Source organism: Astatotilapia calliptera, chromosome 12 (genome assembly GCF_900246225.1).
Source record: "Astatotilapia calliptera chromosome 12, fAstCal1.2, whole genome shotgun sequence".
Classification (NCBI taxonomy): domain Eukaryota; kingdom Metazoa; phylum Chordata; class Actinopteri; order Cichliformes; family Cichlidae; genus Astatotilapia; species Astatotilapia calliptera.
In genome coordinates, this window is record NC_039313.1 from 13909120 (window position 1) to 13922961 (window position 13842).

At 41.1% G+C, this 13842-nt stretch overlaps 1 protein-coding gene across 1 annotated transcript in view; it reads left to right on the top strand.

The window, feature by feature from the left end:
• Positions 1–308: 308 nt before the first annotated feature.
• pde4d (phosphodiesterase 4D, cAMP-specific) overlaps positions 309–13842 on the top strand; it is a 206100-nt gene continuing 192566 nt past the window's right edge. The window contains exon 1 of the mRNA XM_026186601.1: positions 309–451. The gene's annotated coding sequence lies outside the window, so the exon portion shown is untranslated. The remainder of the gene's footprint in view (positions 452–13842) is intronic.

The following is a 13842-nucleotide window of genomic DNA, read 5'->3' on the forward strand; positions in this document are numbered from 1 at the left end:
CACTATAATTAATCTCTGGCTTCTTTATCTGTCCACTTGTTCGCCGCTCTTTCGTAATGGAAATCTTCCCCACCGCTGCTCACACTGTAAATACTACAGTAATTCCTCTTACTCTGTCATACTCCACAACTATGAGTTTGTCCACAATCATGAGAAGCTTCAGCAGCAGGAGGAAGAGGAGGGGGGCGGGGAGGGCCGGAGAATGAGGCGCACGCCATTGGCCAAGAGTCAGAAAGAACTTTAACAGGATTGGCTGTAAGCCTGGGAGCTGGCAACAGAGTTCCCTCCTTATTCCAGAGAACATCAGTGAGCAGTGGAGTGGGACTTGCGGTGTGTGAGATGCACACAATACACTTTTGTTTGTTTTTGATCTTTCATTTGGACTCAGAGAGGAAACAGAAGATTAGAGGACAAATAATCTCTTTCTGGAACTTTCTGAGAAGGATTTAAAGTAAGTTCTGACATTGCCCTCCCTTTTCTGTCTGTCACTCCTCTGTATTGATAACAGTAGCTGTAGGACAGTGGCTTATCTTTCTGTGGACTTGGCAGTGGAGCTAAAGTCACACACGTGCGATTGTAATATGACATCAGAGCAAATACTGATACAGTGTGACAGCGGTTATAGTAAACACTCACACCATCATCACCAGCTCATCACTACAGCTAATCAAATACTAGAAGCCATCTGCATGTGTGTGCAAGTAAGTGCGTGCGGTTGGTTTATGTGTAAATGCACATGCGCTGGACTTAGATTCAGTGTGTTGGAAGAATGCATAGAAAGCAGGCTTGTGCTTTAGGGGAGGGACCGGTGCAGTGCGACTTCACAGTCACCAACCTCATCAGCAAACTTGTCACTGCAATGCTTTGCATTGACAGAGGAGCTCAAGGACTCCCCTCCCAAAATCTCCTGGTGTGACTTTCAGGCTGCGGGGTGGTTGTGGCGGTAGTCGGCTATAAATAGGCCTGCTCCAAATTGTGCTGCAGTCACACATAAATTCAGGGTGGGGGAAGAAAGAACACAGTCATTGCTTCTTCTTCTTCTTCTTCTTTTGTTAAATTTTTTGTTTAAGAAAACTTTGTTCCTTCCAGAACATGATTGATAATACACACTGCAGGATAACCTGTTACCCATCTTTCATCTCTTTATCATAACAGCAACAGCCTTATGAATGGGAAAAGAAGGAGAGGAAGGTAAACAAACAGTGTTTCCTGGGAGTCTGTCTCCCAGTGTGGACTGACTCAGTTAATGCACAGGGTGTGAAAAGTGTCAGTTAGTAATGTTAAACTGTCACATGCTTTGCTCTCTTGATTTCCATAGACGTGATTATCAAATTTCCAGTCAAACCAGCTCGCCAGATTGTTAAACAGGTGTGTTAGAGCCCATACAAGAAGCTGGGCTTTGTCTCGGGATAATGTGTGCTCGCTTGTGTGAACACAGGAAAAGTTTCAAAAGTTAGATCATATTCACACAGCGTTACACTTTCATTGGATCCAGGAGGCTTTAATGTGGCTCCAGATGACCAGCTAACAAACATGTGGACCTGTTTATGTGTTGCACCTCACAGATGGAGACTGTGATTCATGACATGACCGTGACCACTGTTGTGATGTCACGGTGACTCTTCAGCACACCTTATTTGTGAAGCCAGTTAAAAGTTGTGGAAATGATGACACTTCTTGTCTCCTTTGTAGTTTCTAAGTGGTGCGATTTTTAATACCTTCCTGTCTGTTTAAGCTCCTTGTTGTTATCGTGCTGAACACAGTGAGCCCTGTGTTGTACCTGACCTCTACTATGCAAATATAGTAGAGTGCCGCACTCCACCTCCTCATGGATTAATCAGCGAGATGCAAGCGACACACTAAGCCCATTGTTTCACCTGTGCAGCACCTGAGTGCGTCGATAGTGGCTGAAACCGCAAGCTTAGACTCTGACCTACATGAAGGAGTGTTTGTGCTCTTTTCCACTTTGCAGAGATCAGAACAAGTCAGATTAGGATGAATAATGAATAACTGTGCTCACTAGACAATGACTGCATTAAAACCACCAACATGAAAATGTTTAATCTTACGAGCCTCTTTCTTTATCCCTGGTGTTATGTTGAGCTGGGTCTCTTTTCTGAATGAGTGCTGCTGCTGCTCAGTGTGAATGCAGAGTAATGAGCTTGGCTCAGTGCACTGTGTGTGTAGTGTGCAGGGACAGGAGGCATCTGCACTGCTGCTGATGTCTTTTGTATCAGTCTTGTAATGAAGGTCTCTGCAGGTTTTGGCGAACTGTCCGCACACACTGCATGTGGACAGCCGTGATGATGCTTAAGACCTTAACTTAGAGTGACAATGTCAACTCCGGTGTTTATCAGACTTTGTTGTTCTCAGATGGCTCAATTAGCATGAGAGGCTTTGAGTTAAATAGCGATGTAAGTCTTGTGAGTTTTCAGAAGTGAGGGGTCAGGGGTCAAGCAATAGCGGAGTACCGCAGTGTTTGTGCCAGTAAAGTCAAATGTCACAGGCTTCCCTGAGCCATTCTTGGCTGTTTATGAGTGGGAGTTAATGGAAAATTATATCATTTGCTTCCCAAAGCATATTCATTATTGTAATAATGGCAGTGTTTATTTTCTTCTGTTCTACTAAGTAGAAGTAAGAGCATGCTAAAGTCCTCCAAAGCTCTCAAGCAAAAGCACTGCAATATGCATACGTACTCGCTGACACGCACGCACAAGAACATATAAGCAGGCAAAGCCAACAGCATTTAAGTGCCTTTTTATTGGAAACTGTTTTCTCATAACCATAAGCAGGAAAATCTCTGTGTACTCTGGATGTTAGGAGTCATTTTGGGACTATCCATTTTTTTTTTTGCGGAGCTTGCAGATAGTTAAAGTCAGGTCATGATCTCTCGCCTTAGTTGTGAGATCACCAGCAAAGAAATAAACTCTCAGCAATTAATGTTACATCTGTTTTCCATTTCAAGATGACATGATACACGCTTTTTGAGTCATGAATTGTTTGCTGCTTATTCAGAGGGTGTTTCTCTGACTCCAGATGTTTGGCAACCTTGTAGCGATTCCAGTACAAAGCGCGCTGTCTGATATTAAGTCCAAGGACAAATGTGACATGTAATAACAATATCCCTTGGCGTGTAAAGACTTAGACAGACACGTGTTTAACAGTGTCGACAGAAACTTACAAGAAGATCGATTCTCCACCATTCGACCTCAATGAAGCTAATAAAAAAACCCACGAGCATTCAGCACAGCTGGAAAGCACCAAAAGAACCGCAACACAAAGTCTTACTAATAAACCACACTGTAATGACCAGCAGTAGGGCAGATTTAGTCTTTAATTGAAGTCATGTACACAGACATAAGCAGATGACATTTCTTGAGGATCTCTGCCTCTGCAGCTTTTGTGTGTGATGACTTTGCTGCGTTAAACAGGAAGAATGACCTTTGAGGGACACGAGAGAGGAGAAGAAGAGAGAAGCATCTGGGGCCTGCAGCTTACTTGTACTTCCCTTTCCCTTTGTCACTCTGGAAGTCCTGCCATTGTGCTTGTTGGCTTTTCTTTTTTTTAAAAATAAAGTTTAAGAGCTTAAACTACTTTTATAGAAACACAACTAGGGATTTGGGAACTGCCCAGGGACTTAATTGTGGAGAGAATGGGGGTGGTGGGGGTTGGATGGGCTTGATAATGTCTCTAGAGGGTGGTGGTATGTGCTCGTTATGTTTTGGTCATCTCCTTCACAGCACATCCCCGTGCTTTATTTAACAAATACAAAATACTTTGTTTTCCTCAACCTCGGAAAACTTTCCGTAAACAAATGTTGACATTTTCCAGTGTTTGGACTGGGTCACAGCGATGCTGCTCCTGGTCCAGGAGACCAGAAAGGCTTTGTGCTACTGGAGACTTGAATAGTGTTTTCTTTGAGACTCGACTCGTTTTTTGTTGTTATTCCACATTGGGTTGCTGTGTCACACACAGACACACACATACACAGAGAGTCCACGTCCAAGATTAACAGCGAAACGAGAGCGTTCAGCATTTAATGATCGTTCCAGTCCCACCACAACGTCTCCAGCACAGTCAAACAACTGGATTGAGTTTCACTGTAACATGTCAAATCGTTTCTCACTGAGAACTGATTGCACTGCTTGGAGTGAGCACAACCCACAGAGTAATTGGAGTTAAGTGCCTTTGACAGCTAGTGTTTGTACAAGGAAGGGATGAATAAACATCAAGGGTGGCAAATGGATTACTTGACTTTTTTTTTGTCTGGCAAGAAAACACAAAATGACCCCCTTTAGCTCATGATAACTAGCCTCCACCCACAGCTAAATTATATCTAGTATATGAGCAGCTTATCAGTAGAGATGGCCTGCCAGTTGGCTAGCGAGTTTATAATTGGTCATTTGGTTGTGGAGTATTTGTGAGGTCATGACCCTGATAGAAATCCTGCTTGGTCCAGGACGTTATGAACAGAGTGATATCTGCTTGCCACGATTTGCTTATCCTGCTGCAGCATTTAGCACTGTCTTCACTAAGCACAGCTGTCTATTTAAACTGGCTAAGCTCCGCCAAACTGTGTTGGGAACAGTCCAATCATGTTGCAGGACAGAGTAATCCTGTTTTCACTGGGTTCATACGGTTGGTGCGTTGAATTCTGCCTCTCCTGCATTAACAGCATGGTATGCTACAATAACACTTGTTATCCAACATTTTCCCACCCATGGAACTTTGGGAATAATGCCCCATGCATTCATGAACTCTCAAGTAGCCTGCCTCTTCAGAAGAAAAGTGACAGGAAATAACACGAGTGTTCGATTTTCAGGTTTTGCAAAGTTATAAAAAATTCAGAGATAAATTGCGTGTGTGTTGTTTGCTGGTTTCTACTTTTAAACTGTCCATATAAACACTCATCCAGTATTTACATTTGTACTTATTATACATGTTTATCGTTTTAATGGTTGAGTTAAAATGTTTGCTCTGCAGATGGCTTTGCTTTAGGCTTATGTAAGATCATCTATAACTGTTCAATATTGACATTCATAAAAACTCTTACCATCCATGAGAATATAATTTGTCTTTGGGCGTGGCTTATGGGTAACTAAACAAAACAGAGAGAAAATGAGGCTTTCTCCCCCAAGGCTCTTTCCTTATTCTGGGGAGTGCTTCCTGTTGATACAGCAGGCTGGGGTCAGCAGTGAAAGTAATCTTGTAATTTCTCTGAGGCCATTCGCATTGCTAGGATCTTCCTGTTATATTAGCTTCTTGGGAACTATAACTTGCGTCACAATGATGCATTTTCCTCACTAATCATGTGGAGAATGTTTCCGCGTAGAAGTGAAAGGTTAATGTGACAGCTTTCTTCTTCTGTTTCGCATCATCGTGACATCCAGTGGGCTGAGCTTTTTGATTTATGTTGCTGTTGACGCGCTCATTGCAAATATGTGTATTAATATCCATCTATCTGATGTGATGTCACAAGTGGTGGCTGATTTGTCCAACAGGGGTTTTTGTTAGTTTAAACGGAGAAAAAACATTTATCTGTTTTGTTAGTGACATGTGTTAGCCAGCTGAAGCACAGAAGAAGGATTTATGCACTCAGATCAATCGATCTCACTTTGTAGAGCACTGGAAAATATTTACTGGAGATGAAAAAGTAGACTTCTCTGCTCTGTACTGAACTCAGTGTCAACTATACGGACAAAAGCATTGGGCCAGACCTCTTAATCTTTGAAATCAGGTGTTTTCATTTCCATTGCTGCAGGTGTATAAAATCAAGCACCTAACAATGCAGTATGCAGTATAGTTATTTTAGAGAGCTCAATTAATTTGAGTGTGGTACTGTAATAGGAAGCCACAGCCGCAACAAGTCAGATTATGAAAGTCTTTGCACAATCTATATATGACCTCGGCAAGTGGGTGATGTTGTTGGCAGCATTAATACTTGTGCATTATAATACATTGTATGTTAATTAGCTTGTGGTTGTGTCCTGCTGTTTTTTTTATATGGATACAAACTGATTACAAGCTGGGACTTTATTTTCTGCCTGTGTCCCCAACCTTTGTTGTCATCAGCTTTTTTCAGAGCCATCTTCATATATCGTCTCGTGCCCATTCTGATTTTGAACTCTTGCTGATATCTGTTAGTTCTTTTATCTAGGCTGTTATTAAAATCCTTTATATTGAGGCAATGATTTTTATGCTGTCATTGATAAATCTGTGGTGAAAAAGTAGCTGGAAGTGCACAGGAGGAGTCAACAGTACTGAACAGGCCACTCACAGTAGTTTTACAGACTGTGCCAATGTGATGTATAGTTTGGGGAGGTGCACATTAGCCGTAGGTTACATTGTAAAGTTTCAGTGGGGTTACTTACAGCGTGTAAACGCCTTGTAATGTAGGTGTAGGCAGTCCAGTACTTACCTTAGTGTGTTTTGAGTTACATATTTTTATTGCAAGGGTACCGAGGAACTCAATGTGGTACTCATGTATGCAACATACAGCAATCTACTCACTTAACCCTCATTTACTCTGGTGAGTGAGTAATTGGATCAGAAAATGCCAGCTATCAGCTCTGTCACAGATAATCAACTCATGTGAAACTTCTTCTTCCCATGCGGCTGGCTAAAACAGGAGGTTTTCACTAATCTGTTCTCTCTTTCTCCCTCTATGGTGGCGGGAGGCTGGAGCATATTTCAGCTAATTTTGGACATGAGACAGAGTAGACCTTGGACAGATTCATGCTCAGATCCTCACCTACAGGACATTTAGAAACGCTAACATAATATAGAGGTCTCCGGATGCAGTTGAAACCCACGAACAGGCCAACACCACAGTCCTTACTTTCTTAATCAAGTTGGGAATCACTCAGTAAGTCACAGTCTTGCTAGCACAGTGCAATAGTAAAGCCCCAATAAAACTCTCCGTCTTTTACAGATATCTGTATGCATCATCGCACTCTTATCTATCCTCATCCTATCCTTATTCTAATAGTCCCTCACACAGATATGAGATTGCACTAAAATGAAATGTTCCTATTCGAACAACACAGACTCTCATGCAAAGTAAAAAACGACATTGTTTATCGGCAGTTTTTCTCTTGGTTCAAATGCTTTCTGTCCTAAAATGTCACTCATGCTTTGCTTTCTCACTCCCACTCTCCTTTCTTTCCCCACCATATTTGGTGGAACAGGGTTTAATGCCATGAGACCGTTTAAGGATGCTGGATCACAGGTCTCAGAGAGACCTAAATGAATTTCACATCTCATAACATGTTGTCTTATAGCATAAAGGTGGGTCACTTATGTAGTCGCAGAGTTTTGAACAGTGAGTTGTGCCAAAAAGTATTCACATAGTTCTTTGATGCCTGCAGAGGTCAGGCCAGGTGTTTATGACATGTCTATGAAAATGAGCTTTTCTAACTCTTCTGGTCTTGTGTATCTGTACGATTAGCTTGCTATGCCCCTTTTAAATGGTTAAAAAGAGAATTCAGGGGATTGTGATCAGTCTCTTGTCCTGTTTCACTTTGAAACACCGAAAATGACTTACAGTGTTAATTAATGGCAAATGTTTTCTCTTGATGAACCAGTTGTGTAAGCATATCTGCTGGAAAGTATTTGGGTTTATAGCTGACCGTTATTACGTAGACAATATGGCAACATTTCTCCGTGGTTTTTGGTGCTGCTTCAAATTGGCAAATCTGATTATCACGGGAGGTTTGTTGGAAAAAAAAGAGCCCTGCTCTGTATTTCTGCCACTGGAAATGTTTTTATAAAAATAAGATTACAGATATGTAATCAGCTTTCTGGCTCTCCTGATATAATCCGAGGCTAGACTAAGCCTCAGAGGGTGGGTCTTCTTTACATAACATGACAAGAAATCAGAAACACGAAATCATAGTGAGAGCAGCAGAATTTTGCTGCTCTCATTGGTTTGCCTGCTATGATTAACCCATGGTGACCTTAACACAGCGTTCCCATGAGAGGAAACTCCTCCAGTATACAGAAGCCATAATTTTTCTGAACCATGTAGTTCAGGACAGCTCAGCTGATTAGAATCACTTATTTGTACAATGGTACCACAGAATGCAATTACTTGGAGTAAAGTTTGTAAGAGATTATATTTCCTCCTGATATGAAAGGTTTTGTTGCATATAATGTTCGATATAGAATGCTAGATAATGGTAGATTAAATCAACAAGGGGTGCCATGAATAAGATGCAGAAGAGAACTTGTAGATTAAAGGAAGACTCAAAAAACACATAGGATCGAAATGGGAAAAATATCATATCTATACTGATATGGACTGGGTAATGTGTGAGGAACAATGAAAATGATAAACCTACAGACGGCTGACTTTAAAGACACCCTGAAATCATGCAGCTGGCTAATCCATTTGGCCAAAACTTAATTGCAGCAACTCATAATGGTACTTAGCAGTTTGTACGGCCCCCACATGCTTGTATGCAGGGCCTGACAACATCAGGTGATGTCTTGGAGATGTTCTCTCAGATCTGGACTAGGGCATCCCTTCCTTCTGGACAGTCTGAGGTGCAGCCTGGCGGCGTTCTTGGTAGCATTATATGGATTTAGGTCAGGCGAGTATGCTCCTACCTGCATATTGAGGTTGGGTGCTGTGGTGCACCAGGAGGACCCCAGGATCTTCTGCATCAGCGTAGGGTCTGAGAACAGGTCCAAGGATTTCACCCCAATAACTAATGGGAGTCAGGGTGCCGTTGTATAGCCTGTAGAGGTCTGTGCATCCCTCCATGGACATGTCTCTCCAGACCATCACTGATCCACTACCAAACCAGTCATGCTGAATAATGTCACAGGCAGCATAATGGTTTTCACGGCTTCATCAGACTCTTTCACATTTGTCATATGTGCCCAGGGTGAACCTGCCAGGAGTGGACCTGCAATTCTGGTATCTATGGTAAATTCCAATTGGGCTCTGGTGCCAGGCAATGAGCACAGTGCTGACTAGAGGACATCAGGCCCTCAGGGTGCCCTCATTAAGTCTTTTTCTGATTGTCTGGTCAGAGACATTAACACCAGTGGTATTCCGGAGATAATCTTCTAGGGCTCTGGTAATGCTCATCCTGTTCCTCCTTGCACAGATGGGTTAAGGACCTTCTACATGCGTGTCCAGCTCTCCGAGAGTAACTGCCTGGAATCTCGTTCATGCTCTTGAGACTGTGCTGGGAGACACAGCAAACCTTACAGCAACAGCATGTATTGATGTGCCATCCTACCTACCTGTCCTACCTCTTTAGTATGGCGTTATTTTTGTGCCACTATTCTGAGCGCACGTAAAAAAAAAAATTGAGCGCACGTAAAAAAAAATTTGCAGGTGCAAGTGTTGCATTTTGAGGAGAAATTTATTTTGAGCAAAGAAAAGCTAAATTTGAGTGAACAAAATTCATTGCTGCGTGCAAAAATGTATTTCAGTGTTTGCTAGCAGCCCCTGTCGCTCAGTATTTGCACTTGCGCTTGCTCGCAATGTGCTGCTTACGCTCTCAACATTTCTGCCTGTGCGCGCTCAACTCTTTCTGTACACCGTTATATTTTTCGGCAAATTTAGTAATGCCAACGTACTGAAGGAACAACATTTGTCTCTTATATATGATACACCTATATATACACTGTCAAAGACACTTGTCTTTGAGTGAAGATTTAAGGTGATAAGACATATAAATAACTGCAACTTGAATCTGTACTGAGGCTCAGTATTTGGCACAGAGTTCATGTTCACTGCTGTAATAGCTAATAATGATTAATATAATAACTATAATATTGGCCATATTATATTTACATTACCAAAGTGATATGACTTTAGTCTCATGAACAACATTAGCTAATTGTTATTTACTAACTAATCTTAAATGACTGTTCAGTACAGAAATGAAGCCCAAAAATCATGTTTTACTGTCCTGTGGTCTCAGCCTCAGATACTTATCAAATCACACAAAGCTCTTGTAGAAACAAACAAACAAATTAACAAAATATGTTCTCCTTCATTTCTGTCAAACAAAGTTGTATGACACGTTTCCAGCGGTTAGTATTATGGTTGCTAGGCAACCTGGGAAGCGAGATGGAGACTAGACCGTCCCATACAGACAAACTTGCCGTTTATTTTGCAACAACACTGCCCCTAGCGTCCTGGAGCACCTCCGTTGTGTTTTGGAATTTGCATGTGTTTTTGAGTTTGCATGTGTTTTGGAGTTTGCAAGTGTTTTGGAGTTTGCAAGTGTTTTGGAGTTTGCACGTGCTTTGTCTCTAGGGGCCACCGTATGTCATGCTACCAGTAGAGACACTGAGCCTAGGCAAATGCAAAAAACAGTCGGAAAAAAATGAGGAGGGAAAAAATGTCAGTGGCCCTAACCTATAAACCCATTCCTGTTTTGGGGTTTGTCTCATTGTTGCCCCTCTAGTGAACCTGTTGTTAATATAATTAACACAAAAGCAGCTGTAACTGATTAAGAACCTCTTCTGATACATAATTGTCCAGATAAGTTTAACTGACTTCCTGCTATACTCTGATTTTAAAGTTTTTCTTCCCAGGAGACCTGGTTAAACCGAAAAGTCCACAGGGTAAGATAAATGTAGCTGCAGTAGTGTGGTGGTAGACTGCTCCCCCTAGTTCTCAATCTAATTTTGAGCATGAACAAGAATAAGTTAGTGAGCTAGTCCATTTAGTCATATGTATTTAAGCATGAAAAGTTTAAAATGCATTTTAAAATCAACTGGGAACCAATGTAAAGACTAAGATGCAAGCTTGCTTGCTAGAATCTATTAGGGTTGTTGCTGCATAATTTCATATTGCTTATAAAGAAAGAAAAATGATCATATTAGATTTACAGGTGTTGTATATTTTAACTTTCTTTTAGTGTTACATCTGGCTCTAGACAAAAGTCATTGCTCGATATGAGCGTTAAGCTGTAAAAGCATTTTATTTCATCAGAGTTTAATTTATGACTGGACCAAATAACAAACAAATTAATTAAATATTGGGAAATGCTGCTGTCATAAGCAGTGTTGGCCAACAAAGGTTTTCCAGTTTAATGTAAACTGAGGGTATATGATTGCAATAAAGCATGACAACATAACCAAATGTATTTCTGCCGGGGCGATTGTGGCTCAAGAGTTGGGAGTTCGCCTTGTAATCGGAAGGTTGCCGGTTCCAGCCCCGGCTTGGACAGTCTCGGTCGTTGTGTCCTTGGGTGAGACACTTCACCCGTTGCCTTCTGCTGGTGGTCAGAGGGCCCGGTGGTGCCAGTGTCCGGCAGCCTCGTCTCTGACAGTGCACCCCAGGGTGGCTGTGGCCACCATGTAGCTTGCCATCACCAGTGTGTGAGTGGATGACTGGATGTGTAAAGCGCTTTGGGGTCCTTAGGAACTAGTAAAGCGCTATACAAATATAGGCCATTTACCATTTTTGCATGGGGTCAGAATCAGCAAACAAATGTTTCTCCCCAGCCTTACAAAATAAAGGAGCAGATTGGATCACTGTCTTCCTTAAATTATGTAGTAATGAGCACTGACTTAACATGTAGAGATGGCTGGGGTGATAATATTTCCTACAATGGCATTTTCCTTTTACACTCTTACTGTCCTACTTTTACTATTTTTACCTAACTTAATTGTTTACTTTTCTTTTACTTTTTATTTCAACTGTTAGTTATTTGTTGTTTATTGTAAATGCTGTAACACAATGATCTAGCTATCTAGGTACTGTAGCTTTTCAAAGTGTTCTCTACAGCAGCGGTCCCCAACCTTTTTTTTTGCCACGGACCGGTTTATGTCTGACAATATTTTCACGGACTGGCCTTAAGGTGTCCATAAAACCAGTACCAGTACAAAAAAAGATTTATTCATTACACATGGGAAAAGACCCAGGGAAACCGAGTTAACGATAAACACAACAAAAAAATAACAATAAAAACCGATAAAAACCCTGAAAACTATAAATTTCACACCCGAGCCTCAACTCTCGCAGCCCAGTACCAAACCAGTCCCTGGCCCGGGGGTGCTCTACAGAACCTGATGTAGCCATTGAAAGTATTCCTGTGTAAAATGAAATTTAAAATGACCTCATTCAGTTATGATAGCTTGGTCACTTGAGGATTAAAGGCATTTAATGTATTATTTATCACCTGTAGGCCTAACTTGCATCTAGATACACAGTTAACTCCAAATATTCCTGAATGTTTGCTCGCTAGCTAGTTAGCTAACAAAAGCACTTTCCCCTTCAAAGCTAAGCTGTTGTAAACCACATGAAGAGCAAGGCTTCTCCCTGCAGACACAAATGATGAAACACATATCACCAAACTCGAGGTAAAAACTATAGTTTGAATTTTAAATGCTCACAATTATGTGTAAAAATTGTAGGTAGTGTATCTATACAGGCTTTTAGTATATCAGCTTATGGAAACATATGCTAACTCAGTATATAACTGCAGTATATAAGGCAAAAATAGAGTTTTTACAACTCTAACAAGCTTGAATGTGCTTTTTGTTGTGTGCTCTGTCAGGATGATCCACACTGTGTCAATAATGTTGAGGTCTAGACTCTGGGGAAACCAAACCATGACTAACACTGTTCCATTGTGTGTTTTTCTATCAAGGTATTAAAATGTACCATCCTCACCCCACATTAGAAAACCCATAACAGAAAAAAAAAATCCTAAATGACATATTCTGTCTGAATAAGCTCAAGTATACATCTGAAAATCAATGATTATCTCCAAACCATTACATGGAACTACAATAGTCAGTCTCTATACAGGTGGTAGGATCTTTAATAAGAACTACAGACATGGACAATAACAGTTCATCATTGAATCCTTCAGAATACACTGTTTGCAGATGATATATGAAATAGGCCTCTCTATTGTAGAAGTTTCCGCTCCCTATCACCACCCCTTTTCATCAGTGCAGCCACACACGCTGATTTCATTCCCAGCTGAGTGAAAATGTCTGCCTGTAGGGGCCCAATCACCATTATTTCTGATATTACTCTAATGCTCCTTCTCAGTCTAGACCTCAATATAACAAAATCCACAAGGGCACTTAAAGTCTGCCACTTTTGTTTACTTGTATCTTGTTTGCTTGCTTTATGGCAATTTTGACCTGAAGCGTTGGAGTGTGCAGAAGACCAGCACTAACACTGCTTAAATTAAGGATCAAATCAAGAAATTACCAACTAAATGTAATATTTTATATTTTAAAAAGTTTTTCATTTGTACTACAGATAGAAAAAAAAACCCCCACAAGCCTAGGCACTCGGCAGAGCTGTGTTCATTCAGTTGGAATAAAAATTGCCTGTTAAAATATTGTGGGGCAGAAAAGGTGCAACACTAACACTGCAGAAATTCGCACGAGATAAAGCTACTGAGCCAAGAGAAATACCATGAAAAGCCTCAGGTGGAAATGCTTTAATGTGCTTTGACACATTTGTTTTCCCCCTGAAGTGTGTATTCGTGCGTATGTGTGTGTGGAACAGTTTGTGTATCACACGTCTGATAAGAAGACTGTCGACTGTGATGTTTACAATAACTGACAATCCATTTAAAGGTTCTTCTAGTTAATTGTATGACTTAATAAAATAATTACATTAAAGTACAACAACTTGCAGTTCAAGTTTAAAATCAACTGTATGTGATTATGAAAGGCTACTTCCAAAATCTTTCTCATATTTAGCTTGCAGAATTTTACCCACGAGCTCTTGTGAAAGCATGGAGTTGTCAGGCTAGCCGGGTCATTACATGGAAAGAAACCAGCAGACGCGGGTTCGTGACCTTGCTTCATTTCTTTGTCCTGCTGGTCATCAGCGTGCATATCGAATCA